This window comes from Prinia subflava, chromosome 1, assembly GCF_021018805.1.
Source record: "Prinia subflava isolate CZ2003 ecotype Zambia chromosome 1, Cam_Psub_1.2, whole genome shotgun sequence".
Classification (NCBI taxonomy): domain Eukaryota; kingdom Metazoa; phylum Chordata; class Aves; order Passeriformes; family Cisticolidae; genus Prinia; species Prinia subflava.
Window position 1 is genome coordinate 50002278 of NC_086247.1, and position 24910 is coordinate 50027187.

Genomic DNA, 24910 nt, shown 5'->3' on the forward strand with positions numbered 1-24910 from the left:
GCGGAGAGCCGGGCAGCGGCGGCCGCGGCAGCCGCCGGCGCGGCGGGAGGGCAGGCGAGGCGAGGCGAGGCAGGCTGGCCGGCGAGCCGAGGGCGTACCGCGCAGCACGCCGCTAGCACCATCACCCCTCCGTACCGTCAGCAAACTGCACGCCCGCATTTACCTTTTCCTGCCCGCCGTCCGTCAGTCAGGCGTTTGAGGGAGAGAAGGAGAAAGGGAAGGAAGGGAGAAGAAAGAGGGAAATACAGAGAGCGATAGGCGGCTGCTAATCCCCGTGTAGAAAGACTTCCAGCAGCAGCAGCAGCAGCATGCGTGTGTGCGTGCCCGGAGTGAAGCACAGCCCTCCTGGCGATGCACCGGCGCTGGCACCCAAGTGCTGTCATGTGCGTGTCTCGGTGTGTGTACCCATGGAGAAAAAAAAAAAAAAAAAAAAAGGAAAAGAAAAAGATAGACGAGGGGAGACTCGTCAGTCACACGCCCGGCTGTGCACTGCTGGGGGGGACGAGGAGGAGGAGCCCAGCGCTCCCAGCCCAACCACCGGAGGAGCAGCTCTCTTACTACGGCGGCGGCCGGGCTGCCCCTCCGCGCCAGCCCCGCACGCCCAGCCGCCCTTCCCGCCCGCTCCCAAGGACATGCCTTTGGGAAAGACCCTGAGGGCCTCCGTCACAGGGGATTCCGCTGCACCCCGGGTTACCCGAGCCCCAGAGGAAGCAGCTAAAAAAAAAAACCCTCCACGTTTCTGCCCCCAGAGTCGTGCCCTGGGCAGCGGGGATGCCCCGCGTGGGACTGGGATGCGGCGCCCTCGCAGGGGTCCCAGCAGCGCCGGGGAGGGCTGGGGGGTGGCAGCGGGGCCCGCGGCGTTCCCGGGGTGCTGCTGCAGGCGGGGCGCGGCAGAGGGACCGCACAGAGCAGGGGTTCGCCCGCTGTCCTGGCGTGCGGCACCGCTGCGGGCCGGGGGCGCGGGGGCTGCGGAGTATGGGCTGGGCGTCTGTGAGAGCGGCAGGTGTACTAACCAAGTGTTTGTGGCAGCGAGTATGGAAAGTGAAACGGCGGTGAAAAGCTGCACTCATCCGGGCCACGGTGCGGGCATCCTGATCCTCGCGGGTCCAGTCAGGGACACTTAAATTTCAGGCACAGTGTATGACCTATTAAAAGGTGTTTGAACGGTGGTTCAAATCACTTATTTGCTAAATAGTAAATTCTATATCCATCTTTCCCTGTATAGTGGCATATATGCATATAAATGAGATTTCGACATACAATTTATGGAATAGCTAAAACAGAATGTGAGCTAACAGAATGCTCGTATTATTCTGATTGTCCTACATTTGCTAGTGAGTCATACCAGCAAGTTTCAAATGTGATTTCTTTAAGCCTCAAACCAGTAAAAGTTAGTGAGAAATGTACTTGATATTTTATTTTTGTACTAAAAAATGGACTAAAAGATAATATTAGTCATAAAAAATGTTTGTTATATGACAAGCATGAAAAAAATGGCAAGGATATCAGGTATGCTGTTTATACTAATTTTTTGTTTTGTTTTGTTTGAAATCAACAAGGTAGACCTAATGTGTCAGGGGTAAAAAAAAAAAAAAAAGGAAGAAAGGATGAAGTGTTGTCGACATTTTTAATTACAAGTGTAGGTTGTATTTTCAGGCTGCATAAGATAGGAAATTCTGATGTGTTGATAATTATGTTAATTAGCAAGCGATCAACCAACTGAGTGGGGAAAAAAATGTTCAGTCTATTTAAAATAATTCTTGGGGGATTTTTTTAGTTGTAGGTGTAATAGATGGTCTAAAGGGAAAATCACTGAAAAAACTGTCCATCTTATTAGGATTTAGCTGCTGGCAATAAAATATTTTGAGACTTCCCAGAAGTCCTGAAGTAAAATAATAAAAGACTAAATTTGTTGTTACTAAATTGTACAAATCAAATCAGCATGACATTGTTAAACCAAATTTCACCCTAAAGCCATAGTTTGTTTTTATAAAATAAAGGTGCACATACTCTCTTAGTTCCTAAACTGAAACACAGATGCTGAATCTGAGCTAACTTAGATAAATATGCTAAAGAGTAGAGGGTTCATTGTTTTACTTCAGTGTTTGTACACACAGCACTATCCTATGCTCTTATCTCGTAACGAGAATTTCTGGACTTGTCATCATAAACTGTATTTTCAAGTAAGTTTCAAATCTGGCATAATCTGTTTAATATATGATGATGTGTGAGGACCTAATTAGTAGAAGTAGTAGTAAACTACATAAAAAGTAGTTTATGTAATATTTGCTGTGTAATTACGTGAAGATTTACCCTGCTTTCCATAGGCCTGTGAAGTTAAAAAGCAGAGTTAGTCATGTTACATCTGATGGCTTATGAAAACTTACCAAATTGGTTGATTATATTAGTTAGTAGAACTAGGTAGTCATGAAAACAGATAACACATTTTTAGCCTTCATCCAAACTTCCTGAAAATTAAGTAGACCAAATTTCCTTTGAAGACTGAGTAAGAAGGAAAGAAGAGATATTTGTGCATAAAATTATCTGATCTCACAGTAAATGCCAGCATGAAGATTTTTGTTTATTTTTTTACTTGCACTCCCTAATGTGAATGTAAACCATGTAGTGAATTTTCTGTATCCTCCTTGTTTGCCTGACGCCAATCTAGCTGGGCAAAGAGAGCAGGAGAGGGAAGTCTTGTTATAAATTACCTCCTGATAGTTCTAGAGGAGTCTCCGTCCTGGAGTAACAAGAAGTTCAAGCTGTTTTACACAATGGCATAGATGGTTCTTGTGAGCCACTAATTATTTTGATTTTAGGCATAACACCTGTCTGTAGCAGTAGCCCCAGTATTCCTGGCTGTCTCAGAAGATGGATAGTTTGGGGGAGAGATTTCTGAGAGGGCAACAAAGATTCTTCTGGCTCCGTGAGATATGGCACACACAAACAAAACTGAGAAGAGGCTGTGGAGCACAGGGTTTCAGGAAGAACAGTAAGGGGATGGAGGTGAACAAGAAACAAGAAAGTAAAGCCTGGAAAAAAAATAGTTCCAAAATAGATTCTATATTAGAAAAGTAAGAATCAGAAAGGAAACTTTTAAAATGGCCTGGGTAAGTGAGATAGTTCAGTATGAGTATCTTCAACCATCTGCAGTTTGTCAAATGACCCCGAATGCAAAACCCCTTATACTATACTCACACTTTGATCTCTTTCTTCTTTGGAGGAAGTTCTGTTTGCTTTGACTGATGGTGGAAGAAGTCATCATTACTGTCATTACTGCATAATTAAACTATACACACGCTTAAATGAACTCCTTCCATAAGCTTACATTTACCACGGTACAAAATGTTCAGTTTGAAAGTGCGGTGAGTTTTTGTGCATCGCTGCCCTCTACTGGAGAGAGGGTCAGAACCGCTCCGTCAGGTCTCGGTTTGAAGCCACGGCAGCTGCTGGTGGTCCTCACCTTTCTGCGACCGACGTGCAAAGGTGTGAAGATCTGGCTCGCCAGCATTCATAAAAAGATTTCCATTCCCACAAAAGTTCAAAGAATTGACCATGCGATTTTATGTCTGCAGTTTGTTGAGACAGACAAAATTATGACTAAGCAATGGTTGCGATTTTTAGGATGTGTATTCTCCATTAGCTTCTGTGAAAGAGGTATCTAAATTCATCACAGAGATGCTGAAAATTTGGATCAATGTTCCTTTGATAAGTATTTGCCTATGGCTTTGTAGATAACCTCATGTAGACATTTTTCACATCTAAATACTTTGGTTCACTCGCTGTTGTATTACAATGTGATTGCCCTCCATCCCTTCTCCTGTCTGACCTTTCATGCCTCTATGCTTCCCTTTTGCCATCTATATCAACACTGCCAAAGTACCACATTTTTGTTATATTTTATTTTCATTTTCTTCCTAGGCTGGGCAGTAGCAGAACCACTGAAACATGGAGAGCACAGCAGTGATACTCTCTCAGTTCCTCAGTGTTTCATTTCCTCCACCTACTCTAACAAGCACCCATGCACATCCAGAGCCATTTCTGTTGGAATGCACTGAGTCTTCCAGCTGTCTGGGCACATGCATCGCCAAGGCACTGTGAGAACTGTGAAGGATGAGGCCTGGTCAGAGCATGCAGGAAAGAAAGTTTCACTGTCAAACTAAAAATATGTCTTCTATGCAGAAGGTGCTACCAGTTTCTGTGTTCATTTTTTAGCTTTGCCACATGTGGGTCAGGTTCACAAAGATGAAGATCAGACATATGCTCTTCTCATTCCCTTGTGGCATCAGTTATTGCTTCAAGGCAAGAAGGCATTCTGACAATCAGAATCATTTAGGTTGGAAAAAACCTCTGAGATCATTGAGTTCAACCTCTGACTGATCACCACCTTTTCAACTAGACCGTGACATTAGATCCCATGTCCAATTGCTTCTTGAAGAACTCCAGGGATAGTGACCCCACCACTTCCCTGAGCAGTTTATTCGGATGTTGAACTACCCTTTCCGAGAAGAAATTCCTCCTGATGTCAAACCTGAATTTCCCCTGGCACAGCTTGCAGCCTTGTCCTCTCATCCTGTCACTTGTTGCTGGGAGAAGAGGCTGACTCCCAGCTGGCCACAGCCTCCTTCCAGGCAGCTGTAGAGAAGGTCCCACACAGCCTCCTTTTCTGCAGGGTAAACAACCCCAGCTCCCTCAGCCACTTCTTATAGGACTTGTACTCCAGACCCTTAACAGCTTCATTGCCCTTCTCTGGACTCCGTCCAGCACCCCCACTGTTTTTAAATTTTGTACAATATGGGCAAAATAACAGTTTTGATGGCTTCCACACCCAACCTAATTAATGGCAGAGATGTTCAGCCTAAAAAAATTTGCTTTATCTTCCTTTTCTGAGTACCCAAAAGCAGACATCTGCCTAGAAAATTTAATTGTAAATATTTTTACTATCCTAATGTTTTAAGTTACTATCCATCACAGCCATTAGTCTGTTAGTTGTATTTTACTGGGCAGCACTGAAGATAGTATTGTCCTAGGCAGATGAATCTTGTGGGTTGCTTCATTTTATGTTACCTAATTAATTGCTATAAAAACCACTGCAGTAAATTTCTTTCCTGATCCTAATGGCTAACATGAAGAAGTTAATAGGGCATGGAGTAGAGTGGTTGTTCCCAAAGAGTGACTCTTAAATGACAGGTATCCTTGAAGGGAAAGGTAATCAGGCATCAGCTCACCTTGTACATCCATCCTGACTATTACTTGGTCAGTTAAAAACGGACAATAAGGCAATGCACATATTATTTTATGATTTAGAAGCAAAACAAGTACTTTGTTGAAGGTACTATCCTTGTGATCTTTAGACTATTGAACACACATCTCCACAAAACCTGTGACTTTCAACCTCTATCAGGAAATAAGTTGCTTGAGGGGCTTCTCAGGAGGATCTCTCTTTTGAAAGATGTAAGATAGAAAATTTGAGTATGCCATCCTTCCCCTGGACAAAGAAAGATCTTTGTTTAATATTAGAAACAAGCAAGCTGCTGTGACTTTCACATAGCAGAATGTATTCCAGTGGTATCAACAGCAATGTTAAGAATAAGCATAAAGAGAGAGGAGGGAAAATTAGTTCAAACCAATAAACGCATGAAATTTCCTCACTAGAATGAAAATAGTTTTTCAGGTAGTGAAGGCCCTGGGAAAATGCCAAAGTGCAGATTAGTTTCTAAACATCTGTAGCAAGGATGTACATTCAGTTCCTCAATTAAGGAGGGCTTTAATAACTTATGATATTGTGTTTTTTAAGTATGAGCATATAATGCTAAAATGAAGTGCAGTACAATGGGAATATTTTTGCTTCTTTGACAGAAAAGCAGGGAAACAGAGAAAGCTTTGTAAGAACTTTCTGAGAATGAGAAGACTAGTAATCATGTAGAAAATTGTCTCTAACTTAAGATTTTAAATGAGATATTTTTAGGTAAAAGTGTTTTACATCTGCATTAATTTCAGGCAGCACAAATAGCACAAAGCAATCAGAGCTATCTGAATACTACTGTGACTAGTTTGTAGGAAACCATCATTCTGTGATGTGTGAGATGGGATTACTCCTTTCTTACAAGAGATAAAAAAGTGGAAGATACTTCTCTTTTGCTCAGACCAACTGCACATCAAAGAGTTCACAACAGTCAACTGAGAGCCAAATTGAGATCACGACTTCATTTTACTAGTGATGCTATCAATTCAAACATTGTTGAAGATGAAAGACTGTTGTAAGCAGTGTTTTTCATTAAAAAAAAGTTAATCCCATACAGCATGAGGCATGATGGGGAAAAAGAAAACATTACTTCCACTTTACAGGTAGAAAATTGAGTATTGATACAAGCAGAAACAGGAGCTGGACTCCTATATATTCTGGTTTTAGATTTTAACAGTAGGGTTATACCTTGCATCTACCTTGGTCTGTTTTAGCCATGGAAAGATTTTTAAAACAAAGGCCTTCACACAAAGCATGAGTGTACTGGAGAGAAGTCCTAAAAACATTCAGCAGGGCTTTCTTATGTGACAGCTCAACTTCCTCTCCTTAAATGGGTGGATGTAAAAGACTGATAGCTAGATGTGTCCAGATTTAATGTTGTGCAATAATCTTGTCATTTATATAGAAAAGGGAGTGAGGAGATAGCAGTTGTCTGCCTTCTTATGAAGCCTATTCCAGGATGAGAGAAATTGAGCATAAAATGTACAATAAAGCAGATGGAAAGACATCCAAAGCTTTTGAGATGGAATTGTTCATTCTTTTCTGCAGTTCATGCTTGTTATTTATTTATTTTGTATTATAGGCAAAGGAATCAACAATTTGTTTTTTTAGCCATTTTTCATGATCTTTTCATGTGAATCCCAACAAATCAAGTAGTAAGCACTGCACAGTTGTCAAGAAGTCCCAATATTCAAGATTAAATCCACATTTTTACAACATGCTCAGTTATTTTCCACTTTGTGTCTAGAAGATACACTGATATCTCACAGAGTGTTTTTGAGGAGAGCTTTTAACAAGAACTTCTGACAGAATTAAACTCCAGAAAGACTGATAATTAAGACTTACATGAATAAATCTGCCAGTCAGACATGGGAAAGGAACTATTTTAAGGCACAATAAAGAGCTAAAAATGACAGTGAAGTAGCATACAGAGATATTTCAGGCTTGTTTTTCCTCCCATGGAAGTCAACAGGTGTTTTATGGTGAAGGAAGCAGCAGAGTAAGATAACAAAATATCTCAGTAGAATATGGGAAATATTATTTCTATTTTCCATCTGTGCTCAATAAATTTTCCTGAACTGGACTGTTACAGTTAAGTCTAATTATAATTAATCATCTTTCATGGAAGATCTCTAGTTAAACACAAATGAAAGATAACACAGCAAGAAGCTACTTAATGATACTTTTTTGAATGTATGAGAAAATATTCCAACATATTTTAGTCTCAAGTAGAACAAGGTTTTCAGGTAGTGAGAAAAATCTACAGTTGTTCACAAAACAGGGTCCTTATATGGATGACCATGCTAAAAGTTTTGAAGCCATTTAAGAAGAGAACTCATCTCACATCTCTTGAAATCCACAGACATTTGCGTAACTGAATATTCAGTCAATGAACTCAATTTCACTTCTCTAGAGAAGTCCTTTATTTTTAAAGCATGTGTGTGTATATACATATATATATATGCACACACATATATATTTCCTGTTGTTACAGCAGTTATGGAAAATCAAGCACACTGATTTCAAATGTTTGTTGTTAATGGATAGAGAAAAAAAAGTGTATTGAGAACAAGTGACTCTATTCTGCCAGGTATTTGGGATAATGTTGTTTATTGCCTTAAAAGTGAAGAGGACAGTTTATTCAAGATGATTGAATGAACTCTCCTCAGAGAGTTTTCTCCTCATCAGAAAGCTGGCAGCTGTTGAACAGCACTGCCCTGTTCTCCATAAATTGTACTCTGGCAACACCCATTCCCGTTCCCAGCAGCCAGCCAACGTCAGTTCATTCAGTGTACTCCTGCTATTGCTTACGTCCAAACAGCTGAAGCACAAAAAACCCAAACACATATGTGCAGGAAGAGGCAAGTTTTATAATTACTGTAAGAAGAAATCTTCCCGTAAGAGGAAATGAACTTCTTCTATTCCAGTGTTCTAGCTACCAGCTACTCAGAAATTTTTGTTTTCTAATGATCAGCAAACTAATTTGTCTTCAGCTGAACTAGCATGCCTTGGAAATCTGCAAGTGCCTGTAAAGTGCTGTGAAGCTCAGCATATTTTATAAAGTTGTTCAGAGGCCACAATAAAGTATATCTGACACCATTTTTGTATAAATTACTCCTGCATGCCAGAACTCCAACACCAAAAGCTTTGATATGACCTGGTAACGTTTTATTCCTACAAGCATATAAATAGAAATAAAATGCTCGATTTGCTCCTTTTTTTAGTAATGATTACATTTTATTTTAACATTAAAATGCCATTCTTGTCCTCAGATGGAGGACAGTAATCCACCTGGAATAAATCACCATAGGCACACAATGCAGCATCTCTGAACACCCGAACTCCTGGCAAAAGATAAACTATCAAATTGCACAGTGTCCAGAACTCGTGGGGTGGCAGAAAAAGAATTTGACCATTCACAAGCAGATTCCTCAACTTGTAAAAAGTGCCAGAGCACAGCTTAGTCAGCAATTTGGTGGTGAGTCACAGTGGGGGCAAGACCCTCGGCTGTAGAACTTTGCTGTGCTGCTTCAGCACCACTGGGAGTCCGTGAAGCTCTTGTGAAGGTATAATTGACTATTGCAGAGGGAATGTGAAAGCAAGAAAAAGTGCCATTTTTGAACTTGATCATAAAGGAATCACATCATGTAATATCTAATAATAGCTAAATTTGCTGCTGTGATCAAGCAAATGCAAAAGCCAGGAGGATGACTAGATATCAACAAAGGGAATAGAATATTTTAAGCACAGGTAAAATACCAAAGGACATTACTACCAGTATCATTATAGGTTTCTTCTCAATGCTGCCTGCATTTATTTATTCAAGGAGAGTCTGATTTTTTTTTAAACTGCCATACTGAAAACTGAAGGTGGGTTTAAAACCTAGCTGTGGGTCTTTCTGCATCACTAAGGAAAGAAAGTATCAGGAGTAGGCCACTGATGTCATCCTTGACAGTGTTACTCTTTAAGCCACTTATAAACCATTTCTGTCACTGATACATTGTTTCTGCATGGTTAACAAAAAGAAAAAGTGGTAACATATGCTTTTGTCTTTCAAAAGAGTAATAGCTATACTTCTAAAGAAGGAATTCTTATGTGAAAAATGCCATTGTTTTAATTTCATTTTATTTCCTTTCCTACCATAAATGCAATGGAAAAGAGACCTGGGAAAAAAAGGAGGGAAAGAAAAATGAGATATAGCCAATCTGACAGTTTACTTCATATATACTGGGTTTCTATTAGTCTTGGAGCATATTCCTGAGGGAGAGTCTATTTCTTCATTTTTAAATACTCTTTTGAAGGAAGCAATTGAGATTATACTCTTCTTGTTCTCATGAAGTAGCCACATAGACCTATACAAACATAAAAATTGTTTTGGTATTGACTTTCATGTATATTTAAATGGTTACATTTGCAACTCTAAAATAAAGTTCTAAAGCTCTAAATTCTAGAGATTGCTAAACACAATTATAAATACCTCTGTGACAGATGAGCATGCTGCCCTTCTGTCCTGATAATTTAATACTTCGGTTTTTTCCTTGTGTTCTGGTTATCATCCAGTATTCCTTAATGGGAAGTGGCAGACTATAGGAGCAAAGAACTGGTGGTCTTTAAACTGCTGGTGAGCTGTTCTAAACTGCCTGCATGACTTTGAACCCAAGATCACCATCCATCTCACCTGCCCTGACAAAAGCAAGTGGTGTCTATCTGAAGCAGACAGTTTCATTCAGGGAAGAAGTTACTACAGTTCAAAGTCAAAAGAGCTGGTAAGGTGGCCTCCTATATACATATCCCACCATTTTTTAATATCCTGTACAAGGTCTGATAATTTGATTTACTTTTTAAGAAGATCAACCAGCCAGAAATGTGCTCAGAAAAAAGGATGAGTCTTCTTTTCCATGAAAACAAACTCATCTAACAGCATCAAAAAACAGCTTTGAATAGTTACATCCTAGTATCAGACTGGGCTCATAGAGGAGTTAGCCAAAGGCCAATTACAAGCTGATCTAGCTAAAGCCAGTGTATTCTGGACCTAGGACAATCTGGATTTAGGCCAAGAACTAGGATGGAAAGAGCTTTACTGGATGATGAATTATCTCCTGCTGTCAGCAGACAGTAGAAAGACATAAATTCTCCTCCTCCTGGAATTGCATGCCATAAGATAAGACAACAAGTGCTACTTAAAGGTGGCATGAATCCTGAGAAATACAGTCTCAATTGCTTGTGATACTGTGCCTGCTTATTTTTTAACGTTTCTTTGACCATATTATGACCTGTATATTGCAAATTTCATCCCTCTATCACCACATGTAATTAAAACAACTCTGCACACAAAGGGTGTACCCCAATTTAGTAGCTGGCTTTAACGAAAACAAATTGTTTAATATTTGTATTGTTGGAATGCGTTAAGAGCAATGCACTGGATGATCAGTTCTCCAGTGCCAAGTGCTTTGCAAATATAGAACAAAATAACGACTTTCAGAGAGGTAATAAAGAGTGAGAAATAATAAAAACGTGAGATCAAGACTGTGGATGGAAGATGAGGAAAATAGGGGGGTAAGTGCCGACAATCAACACGACTTCACTGAGGGCAAATTGTGCCCTGCAAATGTAGTGACCTTCTGTGATGAGTTACAGGCTTGATTGATAAGTGAAGAGCAACAGATGTCATCTGCCTGGACTTCTGCAAAGCTTAAGACACTGTCCCACGAGACATCCCCATCTCTAAACTGGGCAGTTGTGTATTTGACAGGCGGATCACTTGCTGGATAAGGAGCTGGCTGAATGTGCTCCATGTCCAAGAGGAGGTCAGTGAAAATTTACATTCCTCAGAGGTCGGTGTTGCGACCAGCACTGTTAAACACATTTGTCAATGATTCTATGATTCTAGAAGAATCCCTCTAGGGAAAAGTAGGTAATGCAAAGAAAGAACATGGTTGAAGGTAACAAAAGCTTAGCTCTACAACTAGAGCTACATACCAAAGAGGGAGGACTGCTGGCTTAAGGCCAATTTACTAATTCAGCTAATAGAAGAGTCTTTTCATTTCAGACATACTAATATTATAATTGAGAATTCGTTAACTGGGTTCAGGGCATCCATTCCAGCTTCTAAATATAGGGGAAAATTTCCAGATATCACTTACAAAATGCTTTTACAGAATGAATTTTATGGAAAGGTATCAAAAACTTTTGCATCTCAGAATTTTCTCTGTGTTGAAGAGGTGTTTAATCTGGGTAAGGGACTGGGTAAAAGTTCAACCAGCTAATTGCTCTGAAAATTTTGCATAAGCCATGTGTCTTTAAAGGTTGCAGCAAGAGTCACAGACAACTATGCTTTATAAAACATCTAAGCTCAAGAACAAGGCCAATTAGTTTTAGATGTTAAAGACATGCTAACAGTGCAATAAACATTAATCAGAATTAATGCTTGCATATGTTCTTACAGCCATGACATTAATCAAGTGTAAAGAGAACAGAAAGTGGTATACATGGCCAAATTTATGCATCTCTGGAAAGGTTTTCCTATAGGGGTGGGTTTTCCTACATGTTTAAGAAGGAGCTCTATGTCTTCAAGTGTTTCAGTTACATGTAATGAGTGTGATGGTAAAAGCTGTACACAGTGGTATGGCCAAGAGCAGGGTTGTTTGGCAGGAGGCAGTAGGACAGGGAGAAAAGCTTTGTAGGATTTGAAAAGAGACCTTGTTGTCCTAAGCTGAAGAGCTTTCTGCATACCCTCTGTAAAATGGGTATCACACATTTTTCTGTGTCATAAAGGAACATTTTCCTTATACACTGATAAAGGTGCACTTTCTTTGCACACTGAAGCACACAGTCTCTCTCCTGGTTGGTACAGGTGGAGCACAACCCGTCAAGTCCTATGAGTTGTCTGAGAGTTGGAAGCTGTGTGTGCCCAGTGCCCAGCACATTCCTGGTGTAGGTTCTCAGTGGAGTGACAGCTGGCAAGGTTACTCGTAAGGGTAAGGTGGAATGTGCACATAAACATCTACAGAATTGGGGTTTTGGCCTCTGTCCTGGAGCATACACTCTCACTTTAGTACTTGCAATTCTAAGTGTTGCCCTCTGAGAAGCTCTCTGTACTACTGTTCAAAATGCAGTTCATCAACTTGCCATTCCCTAACTGCCTTCACTGCTGCATTGTTAACTCTGATTTCTCTTAGACAAGAGTACGTATCCCTGTATCCAGAGGGAGTGTCAGAGGAAGGGAATGAATGCCTTTCTAAGTGCTAAACCTTAAAGTTTTATCACTGTTAAACAAGTTCTCTAGACATTATTAACTCTTATGTGGTGAAAAAATAGGTGAAATAATATGAAAGTAAAAGGTTAATAGATATTTTTAAGTAGTTTTGGACACATACATACTTGATAAAATAAAAAGACAGTCTTCTCTTCTTGTTTAGCCATTGGCTAATCTTCAGGCTCATAGCTCTTATGTGAATATTCTTGGTGCTTAGCTAACTTGACATTAAATTTAATTTGTCTCCCCACCTAAGCAACTTCTCAGAAAAGCCTGATAGGTACTTTTGAGCCTCCAGAATCTCATGTCTGTGACTAGGGTTGCAGTACAGAACATCTTGCTCCAGAGGTACTCAGCAAGTGACTGGAGCTGCCGTCTCCATGGAGGCAAGGTGCCAATTTGACCTGATGTGAGGCTCTTTGCTCCAGGGAGCTGTCAGGAGGTGCTGAATTGGCCAGAGAGGAAGAATTGCTGATCTCTTTACTGGCAACGACTGATCCGCTGCCACATCAAGGCGGCGAGGTTTGTTCTTCTAAACCCATGTGAACATCAGGGTCAAGGAAAGCCTTATCTGGTCTTTCCAAGAATAAGGGGATACTGAAAGAGGAGAAAATTACTTTTGGCTTTGAAATCTAGTAAAATGTCTCCATTCCCTTAGACTATAATAGTTTTCTAAAAATTCAGTGTTAAAGTACTAAATTCTACAGCACTAAAGCAATATAAAGCTCTAAATTCTATACAGACACATGAAGTCCCTCACCAGAACTCATACCTTCCTCTGAAAAAGAACCCTTTGATATCAAATTCAAAACTCCTGACCTATTTAGCTATTTTATAAAGAATTTGTGTCCTCAGAAAAGGTAACATTATAACTCATACCAATTCTTCCAGTCACCTTCTTCAACTTCAGGCTCTGTTCTAATCTTTTTCATTTTAATTTCATACAGCTAGTTCTCACCCCAATCTCATTCTCAGTCAAACCCTGGGTCATTCATTCCACTGCTTGTTCTGGAGCAACAAAGACAGAAAATAATTTTGCATGATTGAGATGCAGATTATAATGCTTGAATTTGTGTATGTCAAAGCTATTATACTAAAAAAAAGGGAATAAAGTTGCAATTGAAATTAGGAAAAGGAGATACAGAGAGAAAGAGAAACAATATAATGAATATGATTCTCCACAGATTTTTTTTTTCTTCACATGAAGGACATTATTCCTGACACCAGTGAACTTGGAACTTTTTTTTTTTTAAAAAACTACCAGGCTCATGGAAAACAAAAGTTGTCCAATTATAAAATTATCTTACAAATCATTCTATGTGGTATTTCTGCAATTCCTTGTTCTACTGAACAAAGCATGCTAAATTATTCTAATGGTCTTTGCAATGTGTGAAAATAAACAGGCAAGAGTTATTGAATAATTCATTTAAGAGATATTGGATAAACACAGAGGAAGAGCTTATGTTAAAAATGTCTTTGTGTTTATGAAGCAAAGCTGTAGCCTTATGACTGGCTTGTATTTTTATAAATTCACATTGCTGGTGTCAAAGAAGTGTTTTCCTTGCAACGTTTTGCCATTCAGCTGGGAGCATTCACCCTAGCACACTGTGTTTGGAGGCAGAGGCAGTAGATGCATGCAAATAGAAGCAAGGACAATCAGAGATAATTCAGAGAAGTCATCAAAGACCATTTATGTTATTTATTTAAAATAAGTGGATGTATATTCACCAGGTACAGAAAACCAGTACATTAAAACCAACAGTCTGAGTTATTCAGAGGCTAATAGTGTTCTCTGATTCTGTAAATAGCCACAAAAAGGCCTGTCATTTCCTTTGTTTGGTTAGTTTGTGTAGTTTTGGGGGCTTTTTGTAGGCTGTTTGTAGGTTTGTTTAGTTTTTCTTTTTTTATCAAGGAAAGGAAATATTTAATTGGCAGAAATATTTTAGCTAATTGTATCTCATAGAGAAGATTCTACTAACTTTATCATTTAAATACAAAGACACTGTTGTAAAGCACCATTAGCATTCCTGCTAAACTTGAAAAAAAAAAGAAATCAAACAAGCAACCCATAACCAAACAGCAAAGTAAATTAGAACCTTTCTGCTCCACAGGGGAAAAACTGAAATGTCCTTTGTGCACTGTATTTCCACTACAATCAAACACAAACTTACCATTCTCAGTTTTACTGTTACAATTATCAGCTGTGACTAGATGGGAAAAATGAACTCTGCAGTGAAAGAAAATGAAACTTTAACTGCATGCTACTTACGAAAAGGATCTTGAAAACAGAAATAAAGATAGCTAGCAATGAGAGAGCATGGGGAACCTGTAGAATCGATCCTTGGTAATATAACTGTCCACTGCACCTCAGTTCTTCCTGTTACTTCATCTACAGATGCACACATTTTAGAAGTTATTGCAGATCATGTGAGGATGTCTTCCACAGTGTTTATTTCCCAGGAGGGTTGCTAATAGTTAATAAAATAAAATTAAAATTTACCTGGTAATAAAAACTAAACTGGAAAATAAATATGCAGTAAATGAGAACTATTATACTGAACATTTATTAGCTTGTGTGTGTCCTAAATCAGAATTTCTTTATTAACCTAGCTCAAGCTGGTAGCAGAACATATTTGAATTTAAGTTTAGCTTTACATAGAATTTTTGAGAAATTGAACTACAGGAATAGATTTGAAGGAATCTAAGTGAAAGAGAACTAATAAACCTCTTTTTTAGTTATCCAGATTCCTAATTTGCTATAATCATTGTCTACTGGCTACTGAAATAGCACCAACATTTAGAAAGTGACCTGAGCTGACCCTTTTTATGGCAAGAAAGGAGAGATGGAATTTTCTGGCATACTGAAGTTATTTAAATTCCAACATACTGCACGTAAATGCAGTTTGCCTGGGCATAATTAAAAATGCTATCTCCACCCACTAAAAAAACCAAAAAATGGGCAAGATTGACCTGTTTTTATGCTGTTCTTGGTTTCCAGGGTGTAGAGTTCTTTCACCTGATTTCTCCACATACACAAAGTTGTGGTACTCTGTGTACAACCTCTCTGCCTATTAGAGGAGTTGAACTGATAGTGGCTCTTTCACCACCAGCAGATGATCTTGTAAGTGCAGATTTCTCCAGTCTACTGGCTATGAATTTAGGTAGTTTCAACATGTATAGCATTAACCATAGCATAAAATTTGAGACCATTTGGGGTGTGAATTAGGAACAACAGTGTTAAGTATTAGGTATCAGGGTTAAGTATTCTGAGAAGAAATCAGCTTTTAAACATCATGTAACTGTGAGTACAATGAATCCATCAATCTATCCTAGGCCTGGATGTCTTGCAAAGTCATTAAAAATATGTTTTTCAGGTGGTCTTGCAAAGTTAGAGAACACTGAAGAACTCTAATCTGAAAAAGATGAAAATAGACACACTTCAAGGCAAGGAATAAAGAGTTGGCATTTCCTGGCACACTGTAGTTATTTAAAATAGATTTTGACACAGTGTTAGGATTTGAAATACTGCACCTTTATAGAAATGTTGGTTATCCCAAAATGGTTAATTCCTTAAAACACATCTCCCTTCCTATTCCTGTAGCATTGCCAGTATCTCATCTGGGTTGAAAACTCCTGAACTTTTATTTTTATTTTTTCTGAGTGATAAGAAATTTTGAAGGAGAGAACTTTCAGTGTTTACTGATTTCAATACACATTAACATTTAAAACTCCATAATGAGGAAAAAACCCCAATCAGTTAGGAGTCTTTGCAATAACAATACCAATAGTGATGATAATAATAATTTGGCCAAATTTTGTTGAGAATCCTGCTAAGGTGTAATTTCATGATGTAGATGTAACAAGGGTAGTTCCACACTGAGCTAGCCTTATTCCTGGAGTGATGTCTCCACTGGGGCCACAGACACAGAGACCTTTGAAGCAAATTATTCTTCTCAAATGAAAAAAAAAAAAAAAAGCTCTGACCTCTTCTGCATCCATAGAAAAGAAGATATTGCAGGCATAAAAATGAGGACATTTATGGAAGAGGAAACATGTCAGTAACCTATCCCCAGGTGGGGATAGATCTGATGTGTCAGCCTTGAAGTCCTTAGGTGGTGGTGGTAAAACGAATTGATTTCACCTTCTGGTGTGAACATTTGTATGCTAAGTCTGCTTTCTAGGTCTTCTTAGAAGAGTTAAGTGAATCAAAATACTTGGGGCAAATCCAAGTTAAGCACTAAAGTGCTGTGGAAGCTTTAGAGATAACCTTACACTGTTCATGTTACTAACTAATATAGAGCTTTCTACAGAGTTTCTAGACCTCATAGTCAGATACAGGATTAAAGCTGCCTCTGACTAGAAACTGTAAACGTGATGGGAGAATGCTACGTTGGATGATATCCTATATAATATTTCTTTTCTCAGCTATAATGTGTTTCTTTACTGTTGTGATCCTAATTACTTCATATGGAATCTGTTAGGAGTGACTTAGCCTGTAATGCTTGCACACAAGTTCATGTTGCCAGTTCCTTTTTGCTCCAGTAGAAGCTAAGACTTTTCTATTGACTGATCACAAAATGTACAATTTCTGCCTAATTTGCACCTTTTTTTGGCCATCTTATAGCCATGAACAGCTTTTAAAATTATATTATTTATTTATAGATATTAACTCATAAACAGTATGTGAAATTCTTCAGTATGCTTGCACATATTAGAAAAGTAATATTAATTGTACTTCAGTTCCATGGGATTTTTCAGGATCTGACCTTTGCAATATGAGCCAATTAGGCCAGATAGAGTGTTCCCATACCCTTCTGCAAGAGGTAAAATTAGAAAATATTTTGTTATAGCTTTCTGGAAAAGGTGGAAAGCTGAAAAATGTTTGTTTGAAGTCCTCCCAGTTAATCTCTGTGGAGAAGAGGTTTCCACATGATTAATTTACACATGTAGACTTCAAAATCTAATCTCAATTCCTCTCTGAAAATTTTTGTTTTCTCTGTTAGTTCTTTGCTAGGAAGAAGTCCATCACAAACATTGAAGATGAAGTCCCAGGATGTTTCTGAATTTAGTAATGTCTATTGCAATTTTTAGGTTTTGAGCCATTTGAAATGGAACCTCTTCTGTGAGCACTTATGGTCTCTTATGTATCAGGGAGACAAATTCTAGGTTTTGAATCTTTGTCCTGTGCCACAACATGATCAACATTTTGGAATTTCCATAGAGATAATTTTGACTTTATGGACACAGAGCTGACATGTTCACTGTTACTTTCCAGAATTAGTCAGAGGAGAAAATTGCTTGAATTACAACTTTTTATAATAATATACATAAAAAGGGTATTTTAAACAAGTATTTTTAATTGTTTGCAGCTAGCTGAAGCAAAAGCAAACAACACAATAACACACACAAGCTTGAAACTAATCACTACATAATTTCCATTTTAAAGGACAACCAATTTTCTTTACTTTGTTTACCATTTTATAAAAGGAGAAGAAATGCAATAAATTGAGAAAGAATAATGGATTTAGAATAGAAGAAATCAAGACTTTAAGTCCGTATGTCTAAAACAGGTTTTTTTGCGCATTGGTTTGTATTTATATAAAGAATACTTCAATTCTAAAATACACTAGTTTAAAGGAGGCAGATTTAGCACTCTTCAATAAATCATTCACAAAACAACAGTACAAGATAGCCTAACTGGGTTTTTCCCTCCTTTATCCTTTATAACAAAGGCATAGAAATTTCATTGCAAACATATAGACAATTTGGTTATTTCATTTAACTTTCAGTAACCAATTTTCTCTGAGGCCAAGAAGAATTTTTATCCAAAAGTTGTCTAATTTTCTATCTAAATAGACAGACATGAAACACCTCCCAGTAAAATTTTTATCAAAACGCCCCACAGAAGTTGAAAAACACTGATGAATCATTCCTCTTAAGAATCAGAATTCAACTAGTGTGCTATATTTATCAGAAAGGAAATTGAATTTTCTTTTTAAAGAGGCATTTTTCAATTCACATTTCACCTTTTTTTTTCCTAGCTCTCCCTCTATTTTATTATTTTGGTTGGGTGAGTCAACTCCCTAGCTATGAAGATGGTAGTTCTCAGTGTTCTTAAGGACAGCTTAGAGAATGTAGGTAAGCTTTTCCAAATTTCTGATTCACAGAAGTTCCACTGTTTGTGTTCATTAACTAATGCTCAGAGCTGAAGTTATGCATACCTTCCAGAGAAGCTCCTCATGTTGATTTTTGAAGTACTGTTTGTACAGAATTCATCAAAGGCCTTGGTTACAAGTCCCAGTAATTAACACCTATCTCTTAAAATTGGCACAATAGTTTGATCTCAGTGTTATGTCAAAAAAATCATTATCATTGTAGTTAGGTTTACTTCCAGAGATTTGGTATTATTACTTTTTTTTCTAGACAAAGTTATCTTTTATCGGATTTGAAATGCTTCAAGATTGATAAGAGTATTTCTTAATCCTCTTTTTGATAAACTAAATTGATTGAGATCCTTAAATCTCTATCTGTAAGGTATAGTTTCCTTCTCTTTAATGGTGGCTGGGTTCTTCTCCAACCTAGGTTAGTTTCTGAAGATCCTTCTTGAAATATGGACACCCAAACTGCAAAGCATGTTTCAGTAATGTTCACATCAGTACCATAACAGTTACATCCCAAAGGACAACATCAGGTTTCTTCCTGGTATTACAATTAGCTATCACCGTGATCATAATACCTTATTTAGAGTCATTGCTCCCTGGGGTGGAGTCTCCTGGCATAGATGATTGCCTGCATCTTTGCTTCAGATGGAAAAACCATCTGTCCCTTACTGATGCACCTAGTGGTTTACTCTACCTATGAGACAAGTTACCCATTGCTTCATGTTAGAGATCTGTCCTTGTCATGATTTCCCCCTCCTTCACTAAAGACTTTTTGTGTTTTATTTCATTTCATTGACAGACACATTAAATGACATAGCCCAAAACTTGATTTAGAGAGGTAGTATTCCATGTGGCTCAGAAAGTTCATATTTTTCCGACTTGTTTTTGAATGGTTACTTGCCAGCAAACTGTATGGTGAGCAATACAAACCTTCCTCACCCTTTCTACTTTCACAGTTCCTCAGTTTGACTGTGAACTGGTAAAATTAGACTTAAATAGAATCAGTGTATTCGCCTTTGTCTTAAAGTTTCTTGTCCTGCTTGATGTTACTGTTCCATACATTACTGTAAGATCTATTATATATTTAACTATTAACACCTCTTAAATGATAGACTTTCTATTTTAAAAGGCAACCATAAATACCCTGCCAAAAGTAGCAGCAATATACAATCCCTATTTTAAAACATCATATGATTGCAAACACATGTGATTAGATTACTCACTTTAAAAATAATAATCAAAGCTATTTGTGTATTTAAAACTAAGGATGTATTTAATTACTAACCAGTTTTCTTCTTAAAATGTTTCACTGTTCTGATTCTTGTTCTCCTTCTCTAGAAATACCATGGAAAGCTCATTCACACAGAACTCTGGCCAGCAGCCGTGAGATGTTCCCGGGTTCGAGAGCCCCTGCAGAAGGAGTCCCATATCCTTTGAATACTCCTTTCCCAAACTGCAGATTCTCTTTCTCCAGCTCCTTCTGCCTCAGGTGCAGATTGGTGCTGCTGGCTCTGGTGAAGGCAGCAGCAGGAGCAGCTGCAGCAACAGAGGCAAGGCTGCCTGCCTGCCTGAAATCTACACCTTGGCTTAATTTTTCTCAGTGCTGTGAAATAGACACACATTTGTCTTGTATACCTGAATTGTTAGCATGTGTTTTTCCATAGAGAGCTGTTTCTGAATTTTGCAATAGGGAAAATAGTGAAAAGTGGAGGGAGCTAATTAAGAGAAGTTTTATGATGAGAATCCACAAGAATGGGGTTGGTTAAAAGCCATATTTCATCAAGCATTCACCTTCTGCAGAAAGTATGTTGCCCAGTCCACTTCTTAAACTAGCTTAACAAAACTGGCATCTGATTTGAGTCAGTATTACCTCTGGAATGGGACAGATGAGTTCTAGTGATGAGCAGTATTTTCCACTGAGCAATATTTGCCCTTCTTTGGGAACTGCAGATAATATCACTGCCAATGGTCCTTCAAGCATGGTGAAGTTTCCCTTGCTTTTTTCAGTTTTGTGTATAATCAATCTCCATATACTTTGGATCCCTAATATTAAAGTTAGAAATTTTTCAGCCAGGATTTTGGTTCTGGCCATTACAATTTTAAGCTAGATTCTGAAAATATTGCATTTCTTACAATTTTCAGTATTTTTTCCATTTATGTCAAACCACTTTGCATGATCCAAGGATCATTCCAAAGGATTTTTTCGAAACATTTCCATTGTTTTTCAAAAGGAAACTGAAATCCAGGGTCCCATTTGGGATTTTTTTCTGTGGGGAACAAAACCTTGGATTGTCATTACAGATAATCCCATGGAAGTGGATAGGAACTGCACAGTTTCTCCAGCTGCTATTGGAAAATAGTTTAATGCTTTTTGTTGCTGACCAGGGACAATTACAAATTCCTTTAGATTACATGAGTGGAGATAGCATTTTCTTCTTTTTAGTATGCCAATACTGTTAAGTTTACTGAAATATTAAACCCTGCAGCTGACTCAAACTCCACACAAGTACCTTATCCAAATTGCTATGGCTGTTATCTTGAAGTGCATTGTCTGAATACCGTAAATGGCAAACTTTGTTTATTGGGCTATAATTCCTTTTCTGGCTTGAACACTTTTCTAATGGAAAAATTTACTACAGTAGGAGCTTTTGCTCAAGAGTGAAATTTAGGGCATTATTGAATTATCTGAAGCAAAACATCTACAGAGGATCTGAGCATTATCTTTTTGTTAGAGATGAAAGACGTACCTAGCAATGTGCATTCTTTCTATTTTCCAGCACAGGAAATGTGCTTACATTCATCTGCAATTTTCTTCATATTACTCTAGACATTTTGCTAAATGTTAGGGTCAGGAAGAGAATTAGAGTTCACCATGGAATGGCTTTGAAGCTTGGAATGGCCATCCCTTAACCTCTACAAGTAATACTTGTCATTTACAAGCCACAGCATTATTTCTTCTTCTTAAAGGTGGTATTGCAGAGTTCTGGCTAAGATTAGATGCTCTGATTGACAAAACAAATTAGTGGAGACTCCCAGTGTACAAAGTTAAATCATGTAGTATTGTTTGAGAAACTCAGTACCAGTACCTGAGAATTGAAAACCCTTGAGTTAAAGGTACCTTCACAGTAAATTGATGTTTTAACTGTTAAAAAATATAAACCAAGCAAATATGGAAAGTGGAAAGCTGCAAACACATTTGTCTTGGTAGGTACATTTTAGAAATGGTAAATGATATATTAAAAAGTCACAGTACTAAGATTAATCAGATAGTTTTTAAAAGGGATAACTTTGTTAGATTATAAATTATTGATATAATACAGACATTCAAAATATTTAGACATGTTAAATATTTTGGCCATCTTTGTAATACCTTTTAAAATACATTTGGGGGTTGGAACTAGATGATGTTTAAGACTCTTTTCAAGACAAATTATTCTATTATTCCATGTTTGGGTTTTGTGGGGTTTTGTGTGTTGGTTGTTTTCTTTTTTATGTTGAATAAACCAAAAATGTCCTCACTGCATAATTCAAGTCACAGCATTAAAAAAGAGCAAGAATATCTCCCCTGTACAGTAAATCCTGTAGTCATTAACATTTCTGGTGACTCATGCAGTGTATTTTCTAAACAGGAAAAGAGCTTGGAGGTAAGGACAGAGACAGAAATGCTACCACTTAAAGCTCTGCTGCTTACAATAATTTTCATGCAGGATTTTTGTTGTTCTCTGCACCTTAGAGAAAACATTTCCCCTAAGAAATCCAACACCCTTTCTTTTTCATCCCAGTTTAGGAAAGCCTGGGCTAGGTGACGGTAAATATTTGTAAACTGAAGGATATGTAAGAGATCATGGTGTAACCCATCAAACGCCAAAATCCTCAAGCCTTATTATGCACCTAGATAAGGGCAGCTTGTGACAAAATTATGTGAAAAGATGACATCACACTGCTTCCTGTCACTTCATTCCAAGAACTTCAGAAGTGAACGCCAAGTTAATGGATGCTGAAAACCCCAGAAAAGAATAGACAATACTCACTTGAGCAAGAAATGAGAGATGATCATGACAGAATGATGATTTGTTCATTCTTTTATGTAGAATGAAAGGAGTTCAAGTCTTGTGAAAGAAAAGTGCAAAAGTTAAGGGCATCCAAAGTGAGTTTAGAGGTATTTGATTGAACAATTGTCAGTGATCTCTTGGAATTTAGGGCCATGTGTTAACAGGTGGCGCTAAATAAAAGTAGTTTTAAAAAAGGATACATAGATTAAATTATACAATCATGGTTGATGCAAAGAGTGCAGGAGGCAACAAGAAAAGAAGAAGATGTAGAAGTGAAGAAGGTTCACAGCCAAAAGGTGCTAAAAGCATTAACAAATAAAGACTTGGAAATAAGTGTTTTCTCAGTAATACCTTTTCTAATCAAACTATCCTTGTAAGAGGGTGCTTTTCTACAGTCACTGAAGCTCTCTGGGTTAAGACCTCCATATCAAAGTGCTTTACACTTTGACCCAACACATTACATCACTTGTACACTTTACATGCCATTCTTTTAAAACTGATACCTTACTGGATAACCTAAAAACATACATTTGGGTTAAGACAAGATTGGTTTTGGTGGCATTTAGCTGAATAAAAGTAGTGGGTGCAGATTGATAGAGTAGAAGTACAAGTGCATCTGGTCAAGTCTCTCTTGTATCCTTGAAAGCCTAGAAACTCGACAAGCAGAGGTGAGTGGGGAGTGCAGAAGAGGTCTTGACCCATAAAAAATATTGACCTGCTGATTACAATAACGATAATTTTAGTCGGAAAAAAAAGACAAAAAAAACAGTTTGTATTTTGTTAAATGCATGTGGATATTATCAGTATAATAGCATCTACAAAATGCTGAAGAAATTAAAATCTAAGAAAGCCATTTCATAAAGAACCTCCTGATTAGGAAAGGTAAGGGCAAGAAGACCTTCAATTCAACATATGGAAAGAAAGGTGTTAACATGCTTAATTAGTTCATTTCATCAGATTTCATTCTGAGTCATTCTAATTAAGATGGTGAAAGACGAGTCTTATGAAAAAACTGCATTGCTACTGAGTCAGGGGGGGTTTAGGATGGATGTCATGAAAAGGTTCTTCACCCAGAGGGTGGCTGGGCACTGGAAGAGCTCCCCAGGGAAGTGCTCACAGCACCAAGCCTGAGAGAGTTCAAGAGGTGTTTGGACAATGCTCCCAGGCACAGGGTGTGACTCTTGGTGTGTCCTGCACCAGGACACACCAAGATCCAGAAGTGGACTTGATGATCCTGATAGGTCCCTTCCAGCTCAGCATAGTCTATGATTCTGCTTGACAACAAATATTTATTTTAAAAATATGCATAAGGAAATAGTTTGATTTCCATTCACCACAAGTGATCACAGTAAAATGATTGTGCTCCACAATGTTTAAAAGTCATACTCCAAAGTAAGCCTTGAAAAAGTCTCTAATTTTATGGTGCAAACCTGCACTGAAAATATTAGAGAACTACAATATAGAAAATTCCAATATTTGCCAAACTGAAAAAACCTTGATTGATGCAATAAAGCTAATGTGCAACATAAAGAATTAGAAAATTTCTGATATTAGTTTTTGATGAAAAAAATCACTGCACTATGCCATAAAACCTGGACAAGAGTACAAAATATCATTTTGTAGGTTACAAGATAAAGTACTTTCACTTATGCTCATGTTTATTTTGAGACACTTTAAAGCAGCAATTATTTTAGAAAAAGTTTTTACAAATGCCTTATTTCTGGACATGAGGAAATACTACTCGACAGAGAGTTACCATTTACCTGATTTGGTCAAACATAATAATTGGCTTTTTGCCTGTGCTTTTCTTTTAAATTAATTTTGTTTCAGCATTCTTGCCATCTTATTGAGGTTAGAAATTCTGCAGAATAACCCCACCTCTATCATACTTTGTTTCTGAACAAGAGCGATTTAATTTTATTTCCAGGTGTCTTTAATACTCCTTTTGTGTGTGTGTATGTCTGTGGTCACTTGTCTTAGACAGTGAATTTGACCTTTTTTAGAAGTCAGCCCTGTGACATATCTTACCTCTCTATGTTGCATGACCCAAATCCTTCATAATACTCTGTTTTCATGAATGTGTGTTAAACTTTCTATTAAAAGAAACTTGGGTTTTCAACACACTTGATCATGCTAATGTGAGAAACTGAAACAGATAGAAAACAAATTTAATGCACATGATATACAGTTCGATCAT

At 37.9% G+C, this 24910-nt stretch overlaps 1 protein-coding gene across 2 annotated transcripts in view; it reads right to left on the reverse strand.

Moving 5' to 3' along the window:
• DLGAP1 (DLG associated protein 1) overlaps positions 1-286 on the reverse strand; it is a 400953-nt gene extending 400667 nt beyond the window's left edge. For both annotated transcript variants that reach the window (XM_063396014.1, XM_063395993.1), the window contains exon 1: positions 164-286. The gene's annotated coding sequence lies outside the window, so the exon portion shown is untranslated. The remainder of the gene's footprint in view (positions 1-163) is intronic.
• Between the last annotated feature and the right edge of the window lie 24624 nt (positions 287-24910).